Source organism: Pristiophorus japonicus, chromosome 3, assembly GCF_044704955.1.
Source record: "Pristiophorus japonicus isolate sPriJap1 chromosome 3, sPriJap1.hap1, whole genome shotgun sequence".
Taxonomy (NCBI): Eukaryota; Metazoa; Chordata; class Chondrichthyes; family Pristiophoridae; genus Pristiophorus; species Pristiophorus japonicus.
Genome location: NC_091979.1, coordinates 305,366,846 through 305,380,096, shown reverse-complemented (window position 1 = coordinate 305,380,096; position 13,251 = coordinate 305,366,846).

The following is a 13,251-nucleotide window of genomic DNA, read 5'->3' as shown; positions in this document are numbered from 1 at the left end:
GTCCAGTACCGTCAGAATTTTATATGTTTCTATGAGATCCCCTCTCATCCTTCTAAACTCCAGTGAATACAGGCCCAGTCGATCCAGTCTCTCCTCATATGTCAGTCCTGCTATCCCTGGAATCAGTCTAGTGAACCTTCGCTGCACTCCCTCAATAGTAAGAACGTCCTTCCTTAGATTAGGAGACCAAAACTGAACACAATATTCCAGGTGAGGCCTCACCCAGGCCCTGCAGTAAGACCTCCCTGCTCCTATACTCAAATCCCCTAGCTATGAAGGCCAACATACCATTTGCCTTCTTCACCGCCTGCTGTACCTGTATGCCAACTTTCAACGACTGATGTACCATGACACCCAGGTCTCGTTGCACCTCCCCTTTTCCTAATCTGTTGCCATTCAGATAATATTCTACCTTCGATTTTTTGCCACCAAAGTGGATAAGCTCACATTTATCCACATTATACTGCATCTGCCATGCATTTGCCCACTCACCTAACCTGTCCAAGTCACCCTGCAGCCTCTTAGCATCCTCCTCACAGCTCACACCACCACCTAGCTAAGTGTCATCTGCAAACTTGGAGATATTACACTCAATTCTTTCATCTAAATCATTGATGTATATTGTAAATAGCTGGGGTCCCAGCACTGAACCTTGCAGTGACCCACTAGTCACTGCCTGCCATTCTGAAAAGGACCCATTTATCCCGACACTCTGCTTCCTGTCTGCCAACCAGTTCTCTATCCACGTCAGTACATTACTCCCAATACCATATGCTTTAATTTTGCACACCAATCTCTTGTGTGGGACCTTGTCAAAAGCATTTTGAAAGTCCAAATACACCACATCCACTGGAAGTGACAGAGGAGATTTACGAGGTTGTTACCTGGACTGGAGAATTTTAGTTCTGAGGAAAGATTGGATAGGCTGGGTTTGTTTCCTTTGGAACAGAGGAGGCTGAGGGGAGACCTTGTTGACCTCCATAAAATTATGAGAGGCCGAGATAGAGTGGATAAGAAGGACCTATTTCCCTTAGCAAAGGGGTCAACAACCAGGGGGCATAGATTTAAAGTAATTGGTAGGAGGTTTAGAGGAGATTTGAGGAGAAATGTCTTCCCCCAGAGGATGGTGGGGGTCTGGAACTCAGCCTGAAAGGGTGGTAGAGGCAGAAACCCTCACCACATTTAAAAAATACTTGGATGTGCACTTGAAGTGCCGTAACCTACCAGGTTCATCTGTTGGGGCCGGTTGAGGGAAGAATTTTGTCAAGGACACCAGGAGAACTCCCTGCTCTTCTTTGAATAATTACCTGGGATCTATTACATCCACCTGAATAGGTATACAGGTAGATGCAACCTCCATTTGACGTCTCATCCAAAAGACAGATCCTCAGACATTGCAGCACGCCTTTAATGCTATACTGATGGGCTCCAGGCCTGGGATGGGGTTTGAACCCACAACCTCTGACTCAAAAACAAGGATGTTACCAACTGTGCAAAGTTAACACTCAAAATAATTCATCACTAGATTTATGCAACACAGCACAGAAGGAGGCCATTCGGCCCATCGTATCTATGCCGGTTCTTTGAAAAAACTTTCCAATTAGTTCCACTCTCCTGCTCTTTCCCCATATCCCTGTAAACTTTTTCCCCCTTCACGTATTTATTGAATTCCCTTTTGAAAGTTACTATTGATTCTGCATCCACCACCCTTTCAGGCAGTGCCAATTATATTTAATTTGTGTCCTCTGGTTACTGACCCTTCTACCACTGGAAACAGTCCTTATTTACTCTATCAAAACCATTCAAGCTTTGGATGCCCTCCCTTTCTCCCTTGTGTCGTGTCTGTACCTGTTATGTATGCAACACCTTGTAACCAGAGGGCGCATCTGCTGGAGTCTCAAGGGATCCCAGCATCCCTTGGGAGCACTGCATATAAGCAGTCCTCCCATGCTGTTCCAACACTCTGGAGTCAGAATAGAGAGACTAAGGTCACACTTGCTCAAGTCTACAGAACTCAGTCACATTGCTTTATTTGAGATATAACAGAACCTAAACTATCTTCTCTTTGAAGGCCTCCCTTTGCTCATGTACTGTTTTACCTGCCAATCTTTGATTCCAATCCACCAGGGTCAGATTCCTTTTTAACTCACTAAAATTAGTCCTCCTCCAGTTGAGTATTTACACATTTGATTTTTCTTTGTCCTGTTCCTCCTAACCCTTCTGATATTGTGAGTCATATCCAGGTATTGGAGGTAAATCATCCATTCGAATTAGGGTCGCCAACTCTGGTTGGACGTATTCCTAGAGGTTTCATCAGATGACCTCCTGCCTCCAACAACCCCACCCAGACAAACAGCCTTTTTCCCCTAACTCCAATAATTTTATAACTAATAAACTAAACTGTTCAGAGTAAATGATTTTTAAAAAAACATCCCTATGATTTTTCTCCCGAGATGCTTGCAGCAGTTTCCAGGAGATTAATCTTTAATTCCTGAAAACGCCAGAGCATTCTTGGAGGGTTGGCAAGCCTAATTGGGATCCCAAATATAATTGGCCCAACCTCCATTAAAAGTTGCAGAGCTATTCAGTGTTTTAAAAGGTTGCCAAAACACTGCTGAAATAGTGCAAGTCATTTATCTAGAATTAGATGTAATACATTGAGTCTTACAATACTTCGTGTTAATTACATACCAATCTAATTCTAACTGCTATTTATTTATTTTACTATAAATAAGGTCTTGTTTCAAACAAAAAGCTGCCTAAACTTTACAAGTTGTCTTCAGCTACATAATGGGAATTTTGTAGAAACAAAAAGCTCTTGGTTGAATTGCAAGCCCTTCAAACAAAGCTGGTCTCAGAATTCTTGGTCGAGTCCCAAACCTCCAATCGTATCACTTTTCACAGTTAACCTGGCAACCACTTAAAACAAGGAAAGACAAATGCTCGGTCACAATGATGCATGTAGCATCTAAATAATTGAGGGTTCTTGCCAACTTAATAGCATTTATTTCCTTACCTCCTGAATACTAGTAGGACCAGAGGAATAGGAGCAGGCCATTCAGCCCCCCAAACCATTCAATTAGATCATAACTGATCTGTACCTCAACCACATTTACCCGACTTGCCAGATAATGCCAGATGTGTGACCCAACTCCATATACCAGCCTTTGTTCCATATCCCTTGATACGCTCACCGAACAAAAATCTAGAGATCTCAGTCTTGAAAGCTCCGAGGTAGGTAGAAAGAAACTATTTTTGCTGGTTGGGGAGTCTAGGACTAGGAGACATACCCTAAAAATTAGAGCCAGGCCTTTCAGTGAAGTTTTGAAACACATCTAGACATGGTAGACGTTCGGACCTCTCTTCCGCAAACGACAGTTGATGCTGGGTCAATTGATAATTTTAAATCTGAGATTGATAGATTTTTGTTAAACAAAGGTATTAAGCGATATAGAGTTAGGTCACAGATCTGGCATGATCTCACTGAATGGGAGAACAGGCTCAAGAGGCTAAAGGGCCGACTCCTGTTCCTATGTTCTAATTATCTCCCAGCATCCACAGCCTTTTGGGGCAGAGAATTCTAGATTTCTACTCCATGATGAAGATGAACTTTATGAGTATACCACAATGATCAAATATACAACACATTAAACAGCTAGATAATGTTCCGGGCACTTTATCAGTGATACAACAACAACAACTTGTATTTATATAGCACCTTTAACGTAGTAAAACGTCCCAAAGCGCTTCACAGGAGTATTAAGACAAAAGGTTTGACCGAGCAGAATAAGGAGAAATTAGGACAGATGACCAAAAGCTTGGTCAAAGAGGTAGGTTTTAAGGAGCATCTTAAAGGAGGAAAAAGAGGTAGAGAGGCAGAGAGGTTTAGGCGGGGAATTCCAGAGCTTGGGGCCTAGGCAACAGAAGACACGGCTGCCAATGGTTGAGTGATTATAATCAGGGATGCTCAGGAGGGCAGAATTAGAGGAGCACAGATATCTCGGGGGAATTGTGGGGCTGGATGAGATTACTGAGATAGGGAGGAGCGAGGGATTTGAAAACAAAGACGAGAATTTTGAAATGATTACCAACATGCTGCATCAATTCCCTTCCAGTCTCCCAGAAGCTTTTTACCTGCTATGTAACTAATTTGAGATAGTGAGCTTTGTCCTGGTTTGACATTCCACAACTAAGGGTTCATTCTTATGATTAATCCTCCAGACAATTGCCCTTTTCAGCAGTCAACATTTGCTAATGAATTAACGTGTGCAGAATTTCACTCTTCACACTCAACTACACTGTTCCCGTCAGCAGCTAGTGTTCCCCAAAACTGCCCGGACAGCTTTCTTTCTCCCACCATGGCATTTGGCCATCATATGGTAATTAACCAAATCCAGGAAAATCGCTCAGGTTCAGCCAAGGTCATGTCGAGCACAGGCGAAAAGATCTACACCAGACTTACGCTAGGGCGAGCGAGGAGGGAAATTGGCCAGAGTGTCTTACACTTAGTTCTCATTAACTTCTACAGTGATTCTCATTATCCTCCAGGTGATTCACACACAATGTTTAGTCCTTGTTCATCCCTTATTATATGTATCCATACTTTCAGGACGTAAACTGTTTGCCCCTCATAAACTTATTATTAATACAAACGGATATTAAAAAAAAAAACACAATCCTGCTTTGAAATGGATAATTACAAATTATTTGTGACCTGTAAATATATTTATCCCCTACTACTGCTCAGACCTGGCATATGATTAATGATTTAGATGCACCACTTACTTGACTATCATCTTGAGGAATTGGCCATCAATAAGGCTGTGTCAAATTTTATTCTGATGTAAATACATTCTCGGGTTCAGTGCCGACAGCCATTACTATAAGAGGAACCCAGGCCCCTTAGATGCCAGCATAGACTCACACTATCCAATATCTACTTATACAACAGCACCGACTCACTATCTCTAAGCTGTCCTGGTCCGCAATTCCATTTCACCCTTAGCCTCATCCGATGCTTTAACCAAAAAACTTTTTTCCTTTCTTTCAGGTGTCAAGGATCGTAAACTTCAACAACTCTTGGGCACCAACGCCCCTCGGGAACCTTCTTCCCCGACACTTCCCTCTGATCCCATCCCTTCTTCCAATCTCACCCCCTGCCTAGTTTTCATTTTCCCCTATGACCTTCCTTCTCTGACCCCGAACGATCAGTCCTCTGCCCAGGCCTGAGCTTCATCCCCTTACACCTCCATCTCAATGAATTTCATGTTTGGCACGATGCTGAGCTCTTTTTCTGCCGTCTTTGCCTCCGTGCCCATTTCTTCAGCCAGGAGTCTTCCCCCCGCACAGCTGACCCTTTCTCCCGTTTTCAAAATTCTCGCTCTACCTGGGCCCCTCCTCCTGGCCTCTTACCCTCTCTAGCCCTCTTCATTGCAAACTGCCGATGGAACATCGGCCGTCTCAATTTCTCTGCTCCCTTCACTCACTCCAAACTACCTGCCTCTGAACTTGCAGCACTCCGCTCACTCAGATCCAACCCCAACCTTGTCATCAAACCTGCTGACAAGGGTGGCGCTGTTGTTGTTTGGCGAATCGACTTCTACCTTACAGAGGCTGATCACCAACTCTCTGACACCTCCTCCTTCCTCCCCCTGGACCATGACCCCACTACTGAACATCAAGCCATCATTTCCCAGACCGTCACTGACCTTATCTCTTCTGGAGATCTTCCCTCCACAGTCACCAACCTCATAGTTCCCCAACCCCACAGAGCTCGCTTCTACCTCCTTCCCAAGATCCACAAACAGGACTGCCCCGGTAGACCCATCGGTTCAGCCTGTTCTTGCCCTGCAGAACTTCCTATCGCGACTCTATTATTTCTCCCCGTGTCCACTACATCCGCGACTCCTTCGATGCCCTTTGTCACTTTAACAATTTCCAGTTTCCCGGCCCCAACCGTCTCCTTTTCACCATGGATGCCCAATCCTTTTACACTTCCATCCCCCACCAGGATAGCCCGAGGGCGCTCTGCTTCTTCCTCGAGCAGAGGCCCAAACAATCCCCATCCACCACCAACCTCCTCCGTCTGGCTGAACCTGTTCTCACATTGGACAACTTCTCCTTTAACTCCACTCACTGCCTCCAAATTAAAGGTGTTGCTATGGGAACCCGCATGGGTCCTCGCTATGCCTGCCTTTTCGTGGGATATGTGGAACATTCTTTGTTCCAGTCCTACTCGGGTCCCCTCCCTCACCTCTTCTTCCAGTACGTTGATGACTATATCGGTGCTGTCCCTGCTGTCGCCCTGAATTAGAAAATTTCATTCACTTTGCATCCAATTTCCACCCTTCCCTCACCTTCACACGGTCCATCTCCGACTCTTCCCTTCCTCGACTTCGGTCTCCATCTCTGGGAATAGGCTTTCAACCAGTATCCTCTATTAGCCCACTGACTCCCACAGCTACCTGAACTACACTTCCTCCCACCCCACATCCTGTATGGACTCCATTCCATTCTCCCAGTTTCTCCGCCTCCGTCACATCTACTCTGACGACATCACCTTTCACACTAGTATCTCTGACATGTCTTCCTTTTTCCTCAACTGACGATGCCCCTCTGCCGTGGTTAACATGGCCCTCGACCGTGTCCGTTCTATTTTCCGCACCTCTGCTCTCACCCCTTCCCCTCCCTCAGAGCCATGACAGGGTTCCCCTTGTCCTCACCTTTCACCCCACCAGCCTCCACGTTCAACGGATCATCCTCCGCCTTTTCCGCCACCTCCAGCGTGATCCCAACACCAATCATATCTTCTCTCCCCTCCCCTCCCCTGTCAGCATTCCGAAGGGACCCCTCCCTCCGCGACACCATGTTCCATTCCGCAGTCACCACCAGCACCCCCTCCCCTTCCCACGGTACCTTCCCGTGCAAGCGCAGGAGATGCAACACCTGCCATTTTACCTCCTCCCTTCCCACTATCCAGGGCCCTAAAAAACTCCTTTCCAGGTGAAACAACGATTTACTTGTACTTCTTTCAATTTAGTATACTATTCGCTGCTCATGATGTGGTTTCCTCTACATTGGGGAGATCAAGCTTAGATTGGGTGACTGCTTTGCGGAACACCTCCTGTCAGTCCGCAAATGTGACCCTGTACTTCCTGTAGCCTGTCACTCTAATTCTCCACTCCATTCCCACTCTGACCTCTCCATCCTCGGCCTCCTACACTGTTCCAACGAAGTTCAACGCAAGCTCGAGGAACAGCATCTCATCTTTCGTTTGGGCACTTTACAGCCTTCTGGACTCAATATCGAGATTAACAACTTCAGAGCATAACCGCTCCCTTTCCCCTACCAACCCCACCCCTCCTTCCCCCGAGCCTATGTTTTTTTTAAAAATCCTTGTCTCCAAAGGCAACTGGTCATTATCCCGCCATTCACACCCTATCTCGACTAATCTTTTCCTAACTGCTGGCATTACCATTTCAATTCGGCACATCAACCTCTTCATCTCCCTAACCTCTCCTGCCTTCCACCCTATCACAGACCTTCCCTTTTGTTCTTTCTTTCTCCCCCCCCCCCCTCCCACCTTTCAGTACTTCTTAAGAATGTATTCTTTTCGAACATTCGTCAGTTCTGACGAAGGGTCATCGACCCGAAACGTTAACTCTGCTTTTCTCTCCACAGATGCTGCCTGACCCGCTGAGATTTCAAACATTTTCTGTTTTTATTATACATTCGTGCAACTGCCTTTCGCTCTTGACATCAAGGCAGCATTTGACCGAGTGTGGCATCAAGGAGCACTAGTAAAATTGAAGTCAATCAGAATCAGTTGGCAAACTCTCCACTGGCTGGAGTCATACCTAGCACAAAGGAAGATGGCTGTGGTTGTTGGAGGTTAATCATCCCAGGCCCAGGATATCGTTGCAGGAGTTCCTCAGGGCAGTGTCTTCAGCTGCTCCATCATAAGGTCAGAAGTGGGGTTGTTTGCTGATGATTGCACAGTGTTCAGTTCCATTTGCATCTCCTCAGAAAATGAAGCAGTCCATGCCAGCATGCAGCAAGACCTGGACAACATTCGGGCTTGGGCTGATGTGTGGCATGAATGTTACTTGCCACTTAAGTGCCAGGCCATGACCATCTCCAACAAGCGAGAGACTAACCTCCCCTTGATATTCAATGGCATTACTATCAACATCCTGGGGGTCACCATTGACCTGAAACTTAACTGGACCAGCCACATAAATACCGTGGCAACAAGAGCAGGTCAGAGGCTGGCTGTTCTGCGGCGAGTGTCTCACCTCCTGTCTCCCCAAAACCTTTCCACAAGGCACAAGTCAGGAGTGTGATGGAATACTTGTCTGGATTAGTGGAGCTCCAACAACACTCAGAAGCTTGACAGCATCCAGGACAAAGCAGCCCCCTTGATTGGCACTCCTTCCACCATTGGCACACCGTGGCTGCAGTGTGTTCTATCTACACGATGCACTGCAGCAACTTGCCAAGGCTTCTTCAGCAGCACCTCCCAAACCCGCGACGTTTACCAACTAGAAGGACAAGGGCAGCAGGTGCATGGGAGCACCATCACCTGCAAGTTCCCCTCCAAGTTACACACTAACCTGACTTGGAAATAGATCGCCATTCCTTCATCGTTGCTGGGTCAAAATCCTGAAACTCCCTCTCTACAGCCTTTACCACAAGGACAACAGCGGTTCAAGAAGACGGTTCACCACCACCTTCTCAAGGGCAATTAGGGATGGGCAATAACAGCTGGCCTTGCCAGCGATGCCCACATCTCAGAAGGAATTTTTAAAAATGTGCCTCTCCAATCTTTTTGAAAGGAGACCAAGAAATATTAGGTCAGGTGCAAATTGATAATTGCTTTATTTAACAGCAAGTGAACATAGAGAGCAACAATCATCATCAGACTCATTTCATTCAATCGGTCCTACTTGTCATACAAAAATAATAAATACGCTATGCTTCGCCACATCAGTGGATCATCTTGCTTGACAAACAAAATAACTTCTAAATACCCTCTTGAATTCTTCTCCTGACCCTGGCCAAAGCTTATCCTCATAGTTTTCTGTTTTGAAAACATAACTGACCACCTTTGTCAGTCTCTTTTTTTAATCTTTGCGTTCACAACCCAAGAGGAATGCATTCAGCAAACAATGTCTGCCGAGCACCTGGGACTAGGGATCTCCGAATAAAATGGGTGTGAGGTGTTTACCAATTGCTGAGACAAGCTAATATATTGCATACTGTTTGAAATCTTTGGTGGGGGGTGGGGGGGAAGACAACATTTAACTCATTAGTATGTAAACCAATGCTTTTTTAAGCACTTGTGAATAATTAAATCACAGCTCTGAAATGTAACTTTTTGTCCTAAATCCAGTGTGTAAATATAGTCAAGAAAACTTCATAATGTGACAATAGTGCAGAATAACTCTAAACTAATGAAAGTTAGAGAGACAAATGACCGGCATTCCTCCATTTCAAACTTGGCACGTCTCAAATTAGAAAAACTGAAGGGACCACCTCACGTGCAAGAGCAAATGACAGGTTCAAGGAGCAATGGGTAACTACCTTCTGATGACAGTTACTGGAATGGAGAGCTATGTTTATTCCACTCGTAGATCTTCTGTTGGGCTGTTCATGATGAGACAGAGGACATGCGGTTTTATAACAATATATGCATCAACAAGAAGGTGCGATGAGCAAAGGGTAACAGGAAGTCGTAGTGAAACTTACAATATGTATGCTATACATAAGACTTTAAATATTCTAAAATTATATCTAATTTATTTTTGAACCAAAGTCTAAAATTTACTCTTAGTAACATTAACAAATGGTTACTGCATTGCTATGACACTTGTCTGCCCACTATTTTATCAACAGCGTTAACCTGTTTAACATATATGGGTTAACATCGGCATCAGAGAAACATTATCCAAACATGGTAAGTGTTCAGCCGTTACTACGACCCAACAGTAATTTGCTAGACTCACAAAAGCACAACCTTAACTAGCAGAGCTATCGATGTTGGAGAAATGTTGGGAGAGATCTTTGAAAGAGAAGCAGCTCAAGTTAAAAAAGCAAGAACATTATTCTGTCAATAACAGATTAATACATCATACACGATGCACCATTAGAGTCCTTTTCTATCCAGTTTAGTGGCTCATATGAAGTAGCACACCCATCAGAAAATATTTATGTATCTCTAAAAATGCTTGCTCCAAATTTATGGAAAATGCAACAAATGTGTCAAAAAACAACATTTGCTGGGGTATATGGGGAGATCCTGGGTTGCCCTCAGGTATCTTAGAAAATAAATTATTTCCTCAAATCATATAATATTCACTTTGAAATTGCACAGCACATAGTATCGCAAGTATTTTTAAAATATCAGCTGCGTGATAACCATTCAAACGGAGTGGGTGGATTTCCTACTGTTTCCAGCTTGCTGGTGCTTTCAACAGCGACAATTAGAACTGTAAAAAGGTCACTTTAAACCTTGGCTTCACTGTGCCACCTCCCCACCCCAGCTGATTCAAACCAGCCAAGAGCCTCTACGTCACTGCTGCAGTAGCCAAAAGGAACATGAGCAAGTGACTGATTTGCACAACAAAACAATGCTACAAAGAGCTAAAAAAATCATTCTTAACCTTTGACCTTGTGAGCCATAGGAAAACAAAATTATATAATCTACCTATCTATCCTTCCGAGCCCAAGTTACAATTTCTCACTGTCTCCAAGTTACTTTTCAGTGGTGTTTGTCTATACTGCTGGTTACTGTTTCAGCTCGTTATATTAACGATGTATTTCATCTCTGTAAAATTAAAAAGCATCAACAACTGACATTTATATAGCACTAAACAAGAGCATCATCAATAAAAACATTTTTGACACCAAGCCACAGAGTGTGATATCAGGCGAGATGACCAAAAGTTTGTCAAAGAGGTAGGTTTTAAGGAGCATCTTAAAGGAGGAGAGCGAGGTAGAGAGGCGGAGAACTTTACGGAGGGAAGTCGAGAGCATAGGGCCAATGCAGCTGAAAGCACGGCCACCGATGGTGGAGTGATTAAAATCGAGGATGCGCAAGAGGTCAGAATTGGAGGAGCGCAGAGATCACAAAGCTTGTAGGGCTGGAGGAGGTTGCAGAGATAGGGGGTGGCGAGGCCAAGGAAGGATTTGAAAACAAAGATGGGGATTTTCAAAGTTGAGGAGTTGTCGGACCAGGAGCCAGTGTAAGTCAGCAAACACATGGGTGCACGTGACTTGGTGCAAATTAAGATTCGGGCAGCAAAGTTTTGGTCGTGTGGAAGATGGGAGGCTGGCCGGCCAGTAGAGCATTGGAATAGCCAAGTCTAGAGGTAACTTCTTTCATATGGTAGTAGCAAATTTCAATATCTAACTCAGATATCAAGGTCAAAGCTTCCACTGTAACAGCGTGGATATCTTGTAGGCTCCCTGTGAATTTCCTCTGAGGGCAGTATTCAGTGATGTGTTCCAGGGTCTGATTAGGAACTCCACAGTCGCATGATGGGGATGCTTTAATCTTCCATCTGTGGAGAAGGTGGCAGCATCTACCATGACCAGTTCTGAGGCAGTTGATGGTTGTCCACTGTTTGCGAGGAAGGTATGATCCTTCAGGTTATACTGTGGGGTCCCTCCATAAGGAATCCATTCTGTATGTCACAATTCTTCCAAGCATTTCGCCATTGGTCACTAAGCCTGAGGGGAGATCGTTGAAGGCCTTAGGCGACGTAGAGGTAACAAAGGCACAACTTAGGATTTCAGCAAAAGGTGAGCCAAGGCAGGGTCAGAGTCGGGTGATGTTATGGAGGTGGATGTAGGCAGTCTTGGGGATGGAGCGGATATGTGGCTGGAAGCTCATCTCAGGGTCAAACACAACACAGTATACAATATACCTTGTATTGGTTACGATATTGTTTGTAAGTGCAGGTTTGGATTTGATATAATTGGCTTTTGGTGGTTATGCTGATCCTTCTTGTTTTGATGATTATTTATTACATAATTGAAGTTTTTGTCACTTAAATCACCATTTATCCCTAATTACTGAAAATTACAACAGATTCAACCACTTTTAAACAGCTTCAGATCTTTCAGCAGAGATAAACCGCAGTAAACATGTCTCTGGGATCACACTGATACAATTACTCAAGGATCAGATTTCCTTCCAGATACCTTTTATAACAATCAATGTTTTTTTTAATCCAAGTTGGATCGGTACCAATTAGTCACCAGCTGTGGAGTGGTGACCCATCGGGGTGATACCCCCTGGGAGGTTGCTTTATAATTTGCACATTAAGAGACTCTGGAATTTAAACTGGATAAACTGAAGACCGAGAGAGATGGTTACAATTGTGTGTTTTCCAACACCTTTTCCTCGTGTAAAGGGTTGGATGACAGTCTCTGTAGGTGGTCTTAATCCCTGATGATCTGAAATCTGCATCGTTTACTTTCTTCTTCGTGGAGTCTGGATCGAACAATTAACCTGGATTACAGTACATTTCTTACTGGAATTCATATAGGATTCCTACTTTATGTCCTGTCACTCAACAACAACAACTTGTATTTATATAGCACTTTTAACGTAGTAAAATATCCCAAGTCGCTTCACAAGAGCGTTGTAAGACAAAAATTTGACACTGAGCCACGAGAAGAAATTACGGCAGATGATCAAAAGCTTGGTCAAAGAGGTAGCTTTTAAGGAGCGTCTTAAAAGAGGAAAGAGAGGTAGAGAGATGGAGAGGTTTGGGGAGGGAGTTCCAGAGCTTGGGGCCTAGGCAGCAAAAGGCAAGGCAACCGATGGTTGAGCAATTATAATCAGGGATGCTCAAGAGAGCAGAATTTGAGGAGCGCAGATATCTCGGGGGGTTGTGAGGCTGGAGGGGATTACAGAGATAGGGGAGGGACGAGGTCATGTAGGGATTTGTAAACAAGGATGAGAATTTTGAAAGCGAGGCGTTGCTTAAATGGGAGCCAATGTAGGTCAGCGAGCACAGGGGTGATGGGCGATCGGGACTTGGTGTGAGTTAGGACACGGGCAGCCGGGTTTTGCCTGACCTCAAGTTTACGTAGGGTAGAATGTGGGAGGCCAGCCAAGAGTGCGATGAAGTAATCAAGTCTAACAAAGGTATGGATGAGGATTTCAACAGTAGATGAGCTGAGGCAGGGGCGGAGGTTACAGAAGTGGAAATAGGCGGTTTTAGTTATGCCGTGGATATGTTT